We start from the raw sequence: 17,660 nt of genomic DNA, 5'->3' as shown, positions 1-17,660 counted from the left end.
GTTGCTTTGGAATATATTTTTCTATCACACATAATGGCAAATACGTAACATGTGGAGCTTCTTGGAGATTTTCACAGTGGACTTGAGGAGATAAAGAAGCTGTACAACAATAGATATCTAGCTGGATATCTTGTGAGAACAGATTTTCCTGCAAAATTTCTGGTAATGTATTTCCTGCTTCCAGCCAACCACAAATACTCTAAAACATGACCTCTTCTATAGTATCTCACTCTTCAGACTTCTGAAAATGCAGAGGTGTCTGGAAATGAAATATAATAGAAAAAAACACAGTTAAGTGAATAATTCAGACTTCATAAAAAATTCATTTGAGGAGTGGCATGTTTGGATGAGTCAGGGGATATGTTCCTTCTCCCATTCCTAATTTCTGAAGAATTTAAGGTGGGCAGGGAAGAGACAGTGGTGCTAGAATTGCCAAGTGCTACATCACTCTCTTGCGGTCTCTTAATAGCTCTCAAAGAAAACAATGGGGGTTTATTATTTGAGCACAAAGCTCGGAATTCAGAACAATTGTGTTCTAATTCTCTCTGTGTCACAACTGACACTTTCCATGGCTCTGAGACTTGACTATGACTTGACTTGTTCAGAATGGAATACTTGGTTACATTACACTAGTCTATTTTCTGGATAAAATATGTTTGTCTCTCTCTCTTTATCCTTCCATCTTAGCTCTGAAGTCCTGGTCCATCTATGCTACCATCTTCAGACCCATAATGACATGGCATGTTCTTTGGGGAATTCTGTTGCCAATGTCTATTGAATATATTCAGAAAACATCTCCTCTGATTCTCTACCAAAACAAGCATAAAGGTGTATTCAAGTAGGGGTTATAAAAGCCCATCTTAAAATATGATGGATTTTCCCTCATCTTGCTGTAAGTACAAAAATCACATATCTGTCACACAAGGAACATCACAGCTAAAGAGGACATCCTGAGGCCTGGTCCACACTACAGCATTAAATCAATTTAAACAGCGTTAAATCGATTTAACGCTGTACCCGTCCACACTACAAGGCACTTTAAATCGATTTTAAGGGCTCTTAAAATCTATTTCTGTACTCCTCCCCAACGAGAGGAGTAACCCTAAAATCGATATTACTATATCGATTTAGGGTTAGTGTGGACAGAAATCGAAGTTATTGGTCTCATTCTTTTACTGAGCTACCCAGAGTGCACTGCTCCGGAAATTGATGGTAGCCTAGGACCATGGACGCACACCACCAAATTAATGTGCCCTAGCGTGGACACGTAAAATTGATTTTATAAAACCAGTTTTATAAAACCGGTTTTAATAATTTCGATTTTATGCTGTAGTGTAGACGTGGCCTGACAAAGTGAGAAGGGAGGGCCTTTTATGCTATAAGAAGCTGTTTCTGCAACAGAACTGCAGAGCACACAAAAGCAAGATACAAAGGCATGGGTATTCATTTGCAGGGAAGAATCATTTTTTAATCTAGTATGATATACCTGTGATCCTGTTGCATGTTCTATCTGATAGTCTTTCACTGTAAGGAACTCAACACTATCCTGGCATAGAGATGGCCAAAAAGAGTTTTAGTACGAAAGGATTTTCCCTCTCCTTTTTCACATTAGATACAAGAAATGCAAGTCACACCCTCACATACGCTCCCTGAGAGGTGTAGGAAGTATGTTTGTAAAATTGTTCCTCAGGCTTGACATCTTGTTTAAAAGTATTCCAAAAAACTACAGAGGCCCATTTATATGGTCTCCTTTCTATCGCTGCATTACATCTGGATGCCCAATATGAGCGAGGTGTGAGAGAAGTTCAGTATACAAAGCTTGATTCTCTGTAGTCCTGCAGCTTGTATGGTCATTTTCACAAGGGCAACGTCAATACAAAGTGGGTATAAAACATCATCACTTTGATTTGGTTTAGCACTCACTTTACACTAGTGTAAATGGTTACACAAGGTGCAGCATGATAAACAATCAGGCCCACTATCTCAGTTGCATGATCTTTTCCTCCATCCTCTTCACAAATATTAGGCATAACATTCACGTTCTGCATAAGAAAGTCTATCATTTAAATCTTTCTTGTAGACTAACCCAGGAATCTTTAAGTAAGCCCTACTATATTTTCCTACTAAGGAAGGGAAAGTAAGGGAATAGGGTGAGTCATGAAAGTATATATCCATTTGAACTTGATTTTGGTGCATGATGTGGATTTTTGTTTTGTTTTTGTCATTTCATTCAAGGACATTTCATGATCCAGACATTTATTTTTTTAAACCATATTCCTATGAAATGTCCAGGTCCAAATTAAAAAAATAAATATTTTCAATACAATCTGATTTGTGTCTAAAAGAAATTTTGAACTTTAACATTTTGAAAATTTCAGTTTTGACTCAAAAAATTATTATGACATGAAGCGGTCCCATTTCTGAGAGAAATACCAAGGAATTTCACTAACTCAGTCCATCTTCAAAAACTGAAAGTGACATGCAGACAACCTGTTTTTTATATGTAAACAAAAAAGTCATTATGAATCTTATACACTTCTAATAGACATTATAACTAATGTCGCTGAGCTGCACCAGTCATTAAAATAGATGTGAAAATACTTCTGCGTTCTGCAGCTGTGTAACTCCATCTACCTTCAAAAGTTGTGCTGCACCCTGAAGAGTTAAGCCAGGCAGACAGAGCATGACAGACAACTTGGTATTTCAACCCTGAAGCAGCACCTGGAGGGTCAGGGCCTTTCACAGTTTAACAGTGGACAGAGTCATGGTAGTAGTGATCGGGCTCATGTGGTGGGTGAGGCAGCCGCTCATACTGAAACAGCAGATGTCACAATGACAGCTGTAATATCAAAGACTTACTTTACTTCAGCTACAAAAAACACACAGTGTGCAGCAGATACAAGGCTGCAGCATGTGACTCCTCTTCCTTTATCTCATGCTATGACTGTTAACCCCACACAGTTACAGTGCAAGAGCTGGAAGAACCAATCAGAATATTATGCATATGCATGGTTTGTATGGAATTCAACAGAAAAGTTGTATTTGCCTATTACTGAAATTCCACTCCCATGAATAAACCCCATGGTGATAAAATAACTCAGTTACTAAAGAGTCCAAAAGAATGATGAACAAAACAGCCCTCAATCCACAGCAAGTGTAGGTCACAATACAGAAGTCTCTATTGGTTTTAAACATAACCTTAAACTAGTTAGTATACACAAAGGCAGGTTGATCAAAACACCACAACAGAGGTTTAAAATCTTAAGTGGGAGGCCAGTTTCAGTCTTTAGGGTAGCGTGACCAGACAGCAAATGTGAAAAATCAGGATGCAGGTGAGGGGTAATAGGAGCCTATATAAGAAAAAGACCCAAAAATTAGGACTGTACCTATAAAATCGGGACTTCTGGTCACCCTCCTTCAGGGTTCCATTCATAAGGAGCATAACTTTATATGAGTTATCAGGACTGGATGCAGTGTGTCACAGTGTACTATTTAAGCTCCTGAAATGTAGCAAAAGATGCATTTTCAGAAAAATAATGATGTGACTAAAAGCAAATTTTAAGTTTTCCAATTTAAAAAAGAATGAGTAGCAACATTTTTTTTAAAATGTGTTCTGCCTCTTCCTCCATCAGCATAGAGGGAATTTAACTTGGGCAGCTCCCATTCATATTAATGAATGATATTCAGAGAATTTTTATGCAAAGCAGAGAAAGGAACAGACTCCTAAAAATTCAGTCACGTGACAACTCTCATGGTGCATCGTGAGGAGACGTAATAGCTAATATCACGCACTTACGTTTTGGTATGGCATTTACTTTAGGAACTGGCACATGTCTAGCTGAAACACAATGTCACTTTTCTTTACAGCTGACCTGGAATTTCATAATAATGGTTCCAATACAACCATAGTTTAATGAACTCCTCAGGATTTATTTCATAACAGGATGTGTGTTCTATAGCTGTATAAAATCTTTGGGAAGAGGTTTAAGCAGGGTCCCAAAAGAGCAAGATCTTTATCTGTTTTCTCCTCAATGTATTCTCAGACACATTGAGATCTCAGCATAGACCTGCCAGTATTTTATACAGCTTTTTTTAAATCTTCCAGAAAGTATTAAAAGAAAAAACCCTGAATAAAAGAATAAGGCAGTGCCAAACATCACAAGAAAGGCTTAATAACTAGAGCTTGAGGTCACAATGTGGCTCATATGTGCACCGAAATATATCACTGAACTTCTGTATATTCATATTTGTTTACATTACAAATGTACTAAATGAGCTAATTATAGTGATCATAATTTACAATTAAAAACAAACAATTAGAAATTTCAGAGGCATTCAATATCTTTTCTTTAATCATTCACCCCGGCTCAAAAATACGCATTTGTAGATTAAAGCATTAAAGTTGCTAATTATATTCTCAGAAGTAACAATAATTTCTTTACCCTTTTACTACCTTCTTCTGGCAACAAAAAAATGTCAGCACTGATTTAATTTTTTGTTATTATAGGATTAAAAGAAGTTTCTAAAATGCAATTAAATGTGCCCTATAGCTATAGTAGCTTTCCTATCAGCGTCCAAAACCTCTTCACTAAAACAACAGCATAAAAAACATTTCAGACTTTCTAGATGTGCTTGTTTTCCCTTTCTAACACATTCCTTTGGTGATTATCTCCAATGACAACTCAACCATCTTAATGAGACTCTGTGCACATCTAGATCCTGGTGAAGGCAGCAGATTAATAGGAGGAAATGAAAGTTAAAGAGGCTGTTAAGAATGCAAAACCCTGCACATGTCAAGCACGGGTTCTTCACCTCTGGGAGCCTGGTGCAAGTTCAGCCTGAGGCCCTAAGTGAAAAGTTCAGTCGTCTCACGTACATTCCCACTTGATACATCACAAAATCAATTATTTTCTGGTGGTACATTTGATAACCTGTACTCAGACAGAATCAAGTTTTGTTCCCATTGGGGATTCACCAATTATCTACTCAGTGAATTATTCTCCGATAAAACAGAACACCTACTGTCAGCTGAAGAAGTTTCTCATTACAGTGCATATCGCTTTAGTAGTTGATCCTTTGTGGAACATGCTGCTGTGGCATTTAGCCTATGCACCATTAACCTCTATCATATCACACCATTGCACGACGACAGGGCACCAAAGCGTGATTCAGTACAAAAAATTAGAGCGCTTAAGAAAAGAAAAATACTCATTGCATGTAACCAAAATTATGTCACAGAAAAATTGCAACAGGGCATTCCATTGTAAATTCAGCAGTTTGCTATAGTTAACTGATTTCAGGTAATTCAATACAATAAGGAAAACAGTTTAATTTGCTTAGCTATGAACACCATTTTCTGAAAACCAGGCCATCAATACCATGCTTGGCATCCACCACGAGAGCAGATAGATAATTCTCAGTCACACCCTCAGATCATTCTCTCATGTTAGTTATTGTGATATGCTTGTTACTGAAGTTAATGTATTTACGTTAAGTACTTCAAATGGCCTACAATTTATCAATACAGAGAATTCACAGAAGCCAGTATCAGGTTAAAAATGTAAAGTCAGGTCACCAGATGGCTCAGGTATGAAATATGGAACCTTTTATCTGTTTTATATCAGTTCAAACCCAGTCTAGGTCACTATTATCGGAAAGTTGTTACCATCTGATCACTCTTTGCTGGTCTACGTGAAAAGAGTTTGATGGTTGTAGTCCAATTCCCATGGTCAAGTACCCACGTCAAAAAACCACTATCACCACAATTAACATTAACTGCTATCCTTTTTGACAGGCTCAGTAGAGGGGCCAAGGCGTCTCCACTTCCAGCAGGTCCCATTGTCCTGGAGCAGTGATCCGTGGCCAGTGGGAGCCACAATTGGCTGGACCTGTGGACAGGCCAGTCAAACACACCTACCTAGCCTGGGCTTTCCCTACACAAATGGTGACCCCTGTTTGAGAAACCCTGCTGAAAGAGGAGAAATTTAAAAGATAAACTGCCTGGGGTGTGGGGGGAGAAATTAGATGTGATATGATAGAAGAATACAGGATATTGAATGATCTAGAGAAGTGGGTCAGGTGTTCCTATTTAACCTCTCATATAACCAACAACAAAGGGACAATCAACAAAATCAAAAGGCAACACATTTTAAAATACAAGGAAATGCTTCATTTATCCTGGATTTACCAGGATGATCATGTTGTCTCCTTTCTCTGTCTGTAAAATGGGGATAATAATAGTCTCATGTCCCAGCAAATTTGTGAGGATTAATGATTTTATGTTTTGAGGCACTCAGATAATGTACTACAATGAGGAATATCATAAGAAAGATCATGAAGAAATAAACGAGTCTGTGGTCATTGCAAGATTTGGATAGTGTGCCATTAATAAAGCATAGGTACATTGAGTAAGGAGGGTAAAAAGTAGCATGAACAGCTACCTGACTGTGTGAGTTACAATCCATCCTGTGCAGTGAAGGAAGCAGGTGTCCTGTAGAAAAAATACTATGTAATCATGTAATTAAATACTATAACTGAAGAATTGGTTTTATTATGTCCAAATAAATGTGAAAGGCTTTCATTGTTTCTCAAGACACATGCAATAAGGTTTAATTTGTAGCCTTGGATATTGTGAACATTTAGCCAATTTCTCATGGTAAAAGTGTAACTTTAGGAGCATTTCAGTGCTTCTATAAATGCTTCATTCCTGAAGTGAACTCTGGCAACAAGCCCCTCAAAACTCAAAGCAGTTTACTGCTGCTTGCCAGGCAGGCTCTTTCTTCATCATGACCAGGAACATGCCATTAGAACTGCAATGAAGAATGATGGGACAATTCAACATTTCACAGGCATAGGACCTAATGTACCTGTTATAATTTAAGAAGGCCTCTGGATGGCCATTAGGCCAAAATCTTGATAGAAGGAATCTGAAGACTGAATAAATCATCTAAAATAAAACAAAGGAATAAATGTGCCAAATTTGTATTACAGATTTTATTTAATGTGCAGTACTGAACAAAAAGGAAGTACAGCTTGTTACAAAAGCTGATTTTAAGAGTCTTACACAATACACTTGCCTCATAACAATCCGTTGGGCATATATACTGATATGTAGATGGATTAAAACATAAAACTTCAAGATGAAGTTCTGGATGATATCGCTGCCTCATGATCTTCCCTGGAACACAATTTATGGTGATAGGTGTGAGGTGAGCCCGGGGATGAACTGATGTGCGTGTCAGATAGGGCCGGCTCCAGGCCACAGTGCGCCAAGCGCGTGCTTGAGGCGGCACGCCGCAGGGGGCGCTCTGCCGGTTGCTGGGAGGGTGGCAGGCGGCTTTGGTGGACCTCCCGCAGGCATGCCTGCGGAGGGTCCGCTGGTCCCGCGGCTCCGGTGGAGCATCCGCAGGCACACCTGTGGGAGATCCACCGGAGCCGCGGGATCGGCGAGCGGCAGAGCGCCCCCCGCGGTGTGCCACCGTGCTTGGGGCGGCGAAATTGCTAGAGCCGGCCCTGGTGTCAGAGAGACTGAACCAGTAACAACAGAGATTGGGCACTGAACACCAGAATAGAGTTCTATTGTTTGTGTTCAGCTACGTAGTTCCCAGCCCCGCCACTCAATTCCCTGCCACTGGAAGTACTTTTAAATGAAAGCATCTTAAAGAGGATGACCAGGCATTTTCTTGCCTTGTGAGATGTTTGGGTAAGGTAACCAGATTATCATCATGAAAATATATGGAACACTTGTCACACCCCACTCAGAGGGGAACCTGTTCCCTGGGCTCACCCGTTTCTGTTACCTCTTGCTTTGGTGAAGCCATGAGTTTCTGCTCCTGCCAGCCTGCTTAGTGATGGTACAGACCACCAGGCATCAAGGGTGGTGGTCAGATAGTGGGGAGGCCTTGGTATAGCTACCAACCTATGCCTGGAAGTGCTACTGCAGCTGTTCTCCCCAAACAGCTGAGGAAAATGGCTTTCTAGAGCCCATAGTGGCACACTGAAGTGAGGGGAGCTGCTGAAATAAATACAGGGTACTTATTTGTCCCATTTTAAAGGTCTAAAATACAAGATAGACTGTTGACAAATAGGACTGTTGTGGAAAAAGTCATATATTTAGTCACTTTAAATTTGAATTAAGAGACTTATGAACTTAAGTGAAACAGAATTTATTGTTATTTTCAAGTGATTTCTTCTTGGAGACTTTTTAAAATTAAATTTAGAGAATGGCGTGAGATACAAAATTCAGCTTGAGATCTGAACTTCTACATAGTTCAGGGGTGGTATAATCCAAGGCTTTGGCTTGACTAAAACTCTGATTGCATATCTCAGATCAGTCAGATGAGAACAAAAAAGACATTGAGAAAAACTTTTATAAATCTTTCCTATTTTTAAAGTATTAGTGCTTAATTCAAGTTGTTGTAGTGATATTTCTAGTCTTCATGGCTAATATTTTTCAAAAATTAAAATGAGAGTCTAAAGCCTGTATGTTGTATAATTTAGTACTTTTGAAAATCTGGCTACATATTTAAGTGACTAAAAATGGATTTAGGAGCCCAATTCCAGGTGTCTAGTTTTTGAAAATTCCAGCCTGGAATCCTTTAGGTTTCTACTTAACAGGAGCATCCTGGAGTGCCTCCGTAAGAGCTTCTCCTCAAGTCCCACCAATACTCCTCTCCACTGCTCTGAAGAGCCCATCTTTGTGATAGACAAAGCAATATAGTCTTCATAGCCTTTCAAAATTTGGCCTCTCCACCGAGACTACAAATGGCACCCTTGCTGGCAATGTGGACATTGGTCCCCATGGAGTCAGACTGAGACCAACACCAGATGGTAAATTAGTATTTACTGAAACTGTTGCTCTGAGTATTCACCATTGTTAATTCACTCTTCAGGCTGAGTTTGGTCACCCAAATAACAGGGTACAAGATTCTTCTCCTTGACTGAATGATTCCCAAAAGAGTTAACATGATACCCATGCAAAAAAATAAAATAAAATGTGCAATGCATAGTCACATAAGTTCTCACTTGAAGATGTATATTGGCAACTTTCTGCAAACAAATTTTATTTTGCCCAGCTGTTGGCAATAAGCAATTAAATGAATCGCAAATACAATCAAAGTGATCTTGTGATTTCTATTTGAATGAATGACAACAAATACTCTTTGCAGGAATTTCCCAGTTCTACTGTTTAACGCGCCGTATGTCAGTTGCTTTATTGAGGGTAAAAAAAAGAAGGGGAATCCATTACAGAGCAAGTACACAGAATAATTAGGAAACAATCAACACGTTTTTCTTGGTGTCCTAATTTTTCTTCACTTTAAACTGCTTCATTGACTTTAATTAAACATGCCCTAGGCTTTAAGCCTAGCAAACTGCAGAAACATTTTTTTAAATAAAACTAATTTTCTTGTCAGAAGGATTTTCTCAAGCTTTCGCTACTGAACTTTAGCTTTTGGGGACTTAAACATTACTATAAAATTTCTCGTAATAGTACAATATCATTTTATTTCTTAGTTTTGCTCCTAATTTAAAATGATCTTTTATTGTCAGATTAAGAATCACCAGTATAGTTGGTCAGATCTTCTCCAATGATACAGAATCATTGCCTAGGGAGGCTGTGGAATCTCCATCTCTGGAGATATTTAAGAGTAGGTTAGAGAAATGTCTATCAGGGATGGTCTAGACAGTATTTGGTCCTGCCATGAGGGCAGGAGACTGGGCTCGATGACCTCTCGAGGTCCCTTCCAGTCCTAGAATCTATGAATCTATGAATCTTTGAGTTACTCAGGAAGTGCAAAGGGACCAGATACTGGCTACATCTGGCCAGCTGAGAATTCCCTCAGTGGCGTGGAAGAAGTCCTAGCATAGCCCGCTTTTATACAGTACCAGCCCCATCCTGGACTTGGCATAAGAAGAAGATGAAAGGGGCATACCCATAACACTGCTGCATTCTGGCAATTTTCAGCTGGGGCCAGAATCGGAGCTGTATAGGGCAAAATGTCAAGGAGCCATACCCAGTTCCCTGATGGACCATCTCCTTTTCTAAACTAATTTTGGCACAGGAAAAAAAATGTGGCCCAAAGTTATTAAGAGGAGCTTGATGGAAGATTTCATGAGGAAGCATCAGAAAGAGAAATAATAGGAGACTAGAACAATCTGAAAGTACAAATGCTTTTTGAAGGTGTAAAGCTGTTTGCCAATTTGGTGAAGGTCATTCATTCTGACTTACTTTAAGATTCCAAACCAAACTTGACTTGTGTCAATTGATTATATATTACCATTGGTAGTACATCAACTCATCTCTGTTTATTTGCTAACTCATTGTATGGAGACATACGTAAGAGCTACTTGAAATCACTTTTCGTGTAGCTGTATTGGAGAAAGCTACAGTATGTCTAGATTAGATCAGGTAGGGCAAAGATCATTTGGGAGAAGACAAACCAAGCTGAATTGCTAATATTTAGCTCTTATTCTTTCAGTAAACACTGTTTTCTCATGTCTTCATACTTCATCCAATTTCACTTTGTAATAGCTTGTGTTTCTAGCTTTTCCCCTAATCTCGCCCCTCCCCGCACATCCACTGCAATCCACTTTAGTTTTGTCTTGCTTGTTCCCTGTCTGCATTTGTCTGAATGCTTAAAAGTAGGTTTGTGTGTGGCAGGTATAGGAAACAGTGACACTACAAAGCTATGAATTTTCAGACTACAATGAACACCCTCCAGTTTGGCCTCATCTAGCTTTGTTAGAAAGACAGTGGGAAAGTTCAGATTCAGATCTGAGTTTTGCAGCTTGCCTCATCTGTTTTGCGTGGTTTAATGAGACGCAAAACAGATGAGGCAAGCTGCAAAACTCAGCAGCTTACCTCACCCCCTTACAGGGACTTCTAAGAGACAGAGGAGAGATCAAACTGTTCACTTCTTGAAATATCATGAAAGTAAAATATTATTTGAGAAATTTGTTTGTTGAGCACATAGCACCAATTACTTGCTCCTATATGACATTTTTTCCTAGATAAAGCACCAGCTGGAAGGATGCACTAGTTAATGCACTGGACTGGGACTCAGACGACCTTGATTCAATTCTTGGGCAAAGCAGAGTCTCCATTGTTCATCCATAAAATGGGGACAATAGTTTTTCCCCCACTTCAAATATGCTTGATGAGGCTACATCCATTAAGGTGCAATCCAACAAATTCCATTTAAATCAACAGAAAGATTGTCATTGAATTCAATCAGGTTTGGATAAGGCCCCTGATACTGATGAGATCAGCAGGTACTACAGTAAAGAGTGACATAGAAAAAGATACAAATAAGACCATAAATATGTACTATTACAATTACTAATCCTTATTTATTGCATATACATAGTGTATTTAATCCTGATGCATCCTGAAGAATTTTACAAACTTTAACTGATAAGCATACTATATGCAGTGATCAATTTATAATGTTCTCTTGTGTGACCTATCGTAGGTTTAACAACACAGAAATACTACATCATAGTATATGGTCATGCATCACTGAAGTCTTAGGGAGTTTTGCCTTCAACAGGCCTGAGAGCAGGAAGTAAACAGTACTGTACCCAGTTGAAACTCGTAAGGGAAATTTAGGTAGGTAATTACCCAAGTTGGAATTCTGCTAATACACAAGCAGTTAATATCCCATTTCATGCAAAAGTGTCATGGGACTTTTAATGACCGTTGGTAATCAGGAAATTCATTTCACATGCCATCCATAAGATAACATTTAAAGAAGAACAAACCCCCTAACTATCACTCTGGGCATTGGTTTGCTTTGAGTAAAAGGAAAAAGTGCCACTTACTGAATCACCTATGCCACTTTCCCAAGAAAAAAAGTTTATTAATAAATAATCACCTTACTCATACCTAGGACAACAGTACAGCAGTCACTGCTTCCCGGCTGATTGTGAAAGAAAGGGAGATTTTAACAAGGAGGTAAAGTTTTCACTAAGAAAAGTACATTGTGCTATTTCAAAAAGCTGTGAACATTTCTGGTGAAATGAAAAAAAAAATTCACCAATTAGAAATGCACAAGTCCACACTGGCTGGGTTTATCCTCAGTCTTCAAAATGTGTGCACACCTCTAGGGAATGATCTCTGTAAGTGTAAAAGCAAGTGCAAAGTATGTTATCATTGTAATGTATTAATACAGATGAGTAGGTCTAGAGAAGCATTGAAAAAATAATAACTTCATTTTACATTTTTATAGAACTTTTAATCTCAAAGTACTTTAAAAACTTTTCAAACTACATATTGGAGCCACTTCACACTCCACTGAAATGCATCCCTTTCTGGGGTGGAACATGACAACTTTTTAACAGCATGCAGCAATGCTGCAACAGTTTATGACAGGAAGAATGCCATATCTAATTGATACCGCAGGGGGAATTTATGTCAACAGAATGTAATTATATAAATTGGATTTTGGAAAAGAGACTGTTAATAATCTTATGAAAAATGCCATGGGATGTTTAATAACCCCAGGTGGTTAAGACTTGTTCTTCAAAATTATTATTATCTTAAGACTGATTGCATTTAAAGTATACACTAAATTTAGTTCATTTTTCATTTAGTTGTTTAGTTCAAAGCTTCTATGGAGCACAAGTATTTGAGGTGTAATTGGATAATCCAAAACAGACAAAATAAAGTCACCAACTCTCAAACAAAATTGCAGAATAACAGAATATTGAACTAAGTATATGCCAAGTGGCACCCTTTGAAGAGTCACAAGACCAACACCTGTCTCAGTCACTTACTTAAACCACTTCTAACATATCTCACTGGAGTTCATAATGTTCTATTCATAAGAAAAAAAGAGAAGGGAAGAAAGCAGGAGACAGATTGTGGAAACCACGCTATTTCCTCCCAAAATTCCTCTCCCATATTCACTTTATAATCTATTTCCCATGCATTATCATTCCAATTTTTTCCAGTTGGAGTTATCATTGTTTTCCCCCTCTCCTCTAGATTTTACACATTAAACTATGAGTGGTAATTCAGAGTGGGGAGAGGAAAGGAGAACTGTAGAGGAGGTGATCTGTATGATTTCAGGACTTGTTCCATAGTCTATGGAAATTAGTGGAAAAGATTCTGTTTGATATCCACAGGCTTTGGAGCAGACCCTTAGTTTACAGAGTAGAATACGTTTTCTCAATGTTTACATCAGTATTTTGAAGGAAGTCGTTCAACTACATGTATCTGAACTCTTGGTCTGATGTGCAAATACATAGAAAAGAGAAACATAATCTCATTCATTATACCCAACGTGTTTTGGAACCTTATAGTCATCCAATTCAACCAGCTTATGCAAGGTTTCTTCACCATGATCTACTGTGTTTTCATTCTATATTTTTCCTTCCATCTTCTTTATGACTCAAAATCCATTTAACTGTTATTTTCAGCACTGGATGTAGATAAAAAAAATCTATTCAGTTCACCATTGTTAAGGAGAATACATGAAAGAATGAAGTTTGTGCTTTCTCTATGGCTATCCAACTGGGTTCAGATCCATTTATACAGTATCCATTTCATTCCTTGGCTTCACAAAAAACTAGTATTTTTGTAACTCTGGAAAAGTTGCTCCACCTAAAGGTTTGGCTAACAATAGTATTTTCATCCTAGGTTTTGGGTTTCCCATAATGCCATAAAAATGTTTGTTAACAAACCCATGAATTCTTTTAAGAATTTTTCCTCAGAAGGTAAAGAGTAACATATTTAATATGTACGGTAAGTCAATTTTGGTCCTAATGTCATTCTTATGGCTGTCAGCCTTCTCTGCCACATAATACAGTATGGCAGAGACTATCCTGGAATTAAAATGTTCACTTATTTCACATAACCTCTTTGTTATGTTTAGTTGTCACCTTCAACTCTATAAGGTAAAATACTCACAGATACTTAATACCTTGTGGATTTCAATCTATATTTCAACTTTATCTTACTCACTGATCATACAATATGTTCAGAGACAAACTACACCCTACCGCAGATTATCCTGCATTCAGATATACTTGCAAAACTCTTAGCTAGCTTTCACGGATTTTTTATAATTCCAGGGTCTGAAATAAAAAGAGCATTGACAAAGCATGACAATTTATTAGAGCTAACTAACTAAAAATTCATAACAAATCACTTGAGTAACTTTTTCTGTTTGCAGAATATCCATGAGCAGATCGTGATTTCTTCAGATTTACTTAACATTTGCTGTTATTCTTTTAATTCTGTGGTTTGATTGTGAACATTGGTTTTCAAGTGTTCAGTATTTATCATCTAACCTATATGGCTTAGTTTTGATTGGTCTGATAAATCACATGGTATTATTTCTCTTGTGACTGGAGGAGTATGCAAGTATGACTGGTAGAAATGATGTGTTTGGGTTTTTTAAAATACTGCTTCGCGTGATTTTGAAACTTATTTTTGTTCCCATGAAACTTGATCACTTGATTGTTGTTGACACTGAGGGCTGACACAAAACTCCTCACATAATTAGGGGACACAAACAGCCAAAAAGGCCAGCTTTGAGCTTAGTCCTTTCGAGACCAGTAGGGGTGGAATTAATGAGCATCTATTATTGCAAATGACACATCCAGAAATGGGACAAAATAATGGACTTCATTTTCTGGCATCTCCTGTGATGCTCAGGAAACAGACAGAGGCAATAAATCAAAAGGCAGAAAATAGTTTGGTCATGCCATAGGTACAGGAGCTTTACTCTTCCTGACGTTAACTGCAAGAAGTTAATGATGTCTTAAACTGTTTGTTCTTTCATTAGACAGCATTTGGAGCTACAATACTCAGTTAGTCAGTCAGTCAGTCAGTCCTTGAAATGGATTACAGGGAAGTTCTATCTGTTTTTCAGGAGTCTGTCTCCTCTTATGTAAACCTGCAAGATATAATGAACTCTTCTTGTGATAGGAGTACACACTGTTTAACAAAATGAACAGAAATTAGTACAACACTTAATAAAATTCATCTAAACAAGCTACATACTGTATATGTCAGCTCTTGGATTCCTTTTTATATCTGCATTAGCACTGGGCACTCTATGCACAGAGAACACCATTAGTTGATTTGTTAATGCATGTGTGTGTCCACAGGTGTGATCAAGTGGAAAAAGACAAGTGTTGCCAATGCATTTGTGCTCTAACAGAAGAAAGACTTCCTACAGAAGCCTTAAAAGTAAAGTGAAAAGTGAAAAGCTGCTGAAACCCTCAATCAGCTGCCACCTTACAAGTATTCAATGTCTGATTTAAGGCTGGCGATCTGCCAGAAACGTTTAAAAAAACGCTAAAAGTGAGTGGGTACTGAAATACCTGCACTTAATTCTGAAACATAGAATCATAGAAATGTAGGACTGGAAGGAAAATCAATAGGTCATCTAGTCCAGTCCCCTGCACTGAGGCAGGACTAAGTATTCTCTGGACTATCCCTGACAGATGTTTGTCTAACCTGTACTTAAAATCCTCAGATGATAGAGATTCCACAACCTCCCTTGGTAATTTGTTCCAGTGCTTAACTATACTTACAGTTAGAGAGTTTTTCCTAATGTCTAACCTAAATCTCCCTTGCTGTAATTTAAGTCCATTGCTTCTTGTCCTGTCCTCAATGGATAAGGAGAACAATTTATCACCCTCCTCTTCATAAAGTACTTGAAGACTGCTATCATGTGCCCTCTCAGCCTTCTCCAGACTAAATAAACATAGGTTTTTCAATCCTTCCTTGTAGGTTATGTTTTCTAGACCTTTAATCACTTTTGTTGCTCTCCTTTGGACTTTCTCCAATTTGTCCACATCTTTCCCAGAACTGGACATAGTACTATAGATGAGTTCTTCTTATGTCTTGCTTGCAACACTCCTGCTAATACATCCCAGAATGATGTTTGCCTTATTTTTGCAATGGTGTTACATAGTTGACTCTTATTTAGTTTGTGATTCACTATAATCCCAAGATCTTTCTCTGCATTACTCCTTCCCATTTTGTGAATTTGTGTAATTGATTATTCCTTCCTAAGTGTAGTATTGTGAATTTGTCTTTATTGAATTTCACTATTTATTTCAGATCATTTCTAATCCCACCCTCCAAAACATTTGCAACCCCTCCTATCTTGGTATCATCCACAAACTTTATAAGTGTGCACTTTATGCCATTATCCAAATTATTTATGAGGACAGTGAAGACCCAGGACAGATATCTGCAGGATCCCATTCAATATGCCCTTCCACCTTGACTGTGAACCATTGTTAACTACTTTGAGTATAAGCAGCAAAGAGTCCTGTGGCACCTTATAGACTAACAGACATATTGGAGCATGAGCTTTCGTGGGTGAATACCCACTTCATCGGATGCAAGTACTCACTTTGAGTATAGTTTTCTGACTAGGTGTGTATCCACCTTACAGTAGATTCATCTAGGCTATATTTCCCTAGTTTGCTTAGAAAGACCGTGTGAGACAATATCAAAAGCCTTACTAAAGTCAAGATATATCACACATACTGCTTTTTGCCCCATCTGAAGACCTTTTACCCTGTCAAAGAAGGGTATGAGGTTGGTATGACAAGATATATTCCTGACTCTTATGTACCACCTTATTATCTTCTAGGTGCTTACAAACTGACTTTTTGAATATTTGCTTCATTATCTTTTTGAGTATCTATATTAAGGTGACTGACATCTAATTCCCTAGGTTCTCTTTTTTTTTTTTTTTTTTTTTTGCAGATAGGTACTATATTTTCCCTTTTTTGAGTCCTCTGAGGACTCTCCTGTCCTCCATGAGTTCTCAAAGATAATCACTAATAGCCCAGAGAACATGAACATTTAGACTTAAATATTCCATGAAAATTTCCTTTTTGGGAGAGGCATCTGACCCCATTTCAACCCTCTTGGTGCCCTCTCCAAATTTTCAGTTGTGGAGCACAGCTAGACACAACACTGTCAGATGCCTGTCTATCTTAAATATTTCTGTGATGCCCTTCAAAATGGTATCAAAGCAGTGAATGATACAGCAACACTTTTAAAAACTAGACAAAAATCTCTTTATTTGTGAAGCTGTAAATCTATAACTTAATGAGGGAGAACATACAATATGGAGAGTGAAATAAAGAAAAACATAATTTAGAACAGGCCTCTCAAAGCAAGTGTCTGGAATTAAAAAAAAGGTACTATTTTTATACTAAAATATTTAACCTGATTAGTTTTTAACTAAAGTAACATATAAAACTTTAAAATACTCATTTCATTTTTTTTCTTTTCCTGAACACTTTTTATTGCTTGTGAAAAGGAGAGGGGAAAGTACACTGCAGCTTGGCACCATGCAAGTGTATCCATACAGAAGTGCTCTTTTACTGTACCTCAGGCCTAATCCGCAAAATTCCTTTTCTGCTAGTTCTCACCAATTTACAGATGAATAAAATATTAGGTTGTCTAATCCAGACCCTGGGCACCAGAGTCAGTTAGATTCTTATAGTTATAGCACCTTTTCTAGTGTTTTGTCCACTGTAAATTAAGTCTTTCTAATGATGAGCCTGTGACTGCTTGGATCACAGAAACCCTCTTGGGAGCTGCCACTTCTACCCCTGCTTTCCCTGCCAGCTCGGGACCCCAGCACCCTGTCTTGCTGAGCCAGACACTCCTGTCTGCTCCACCA

The sequence above is a fragment of the Gopherus evgoodei genome, chromosome 8 (assembly GCF_007399415.2).
Source record: "Gopherus evgoodei ecotype Sinaloan lineage chromosome 8, rGopEvg1_v1.p, whole genome shotgun sequence".
NCBI classification, from domain to species: Eukaryota; Metazoa; Chordata; order Testudines; family Testudinidae; genus Gopherus; species Gopherus evgoodei.
The sequence above is the reverse complement of the archived record's forward strand: the minus strand, read 5'-3'. Positions refer to the sequence as shown.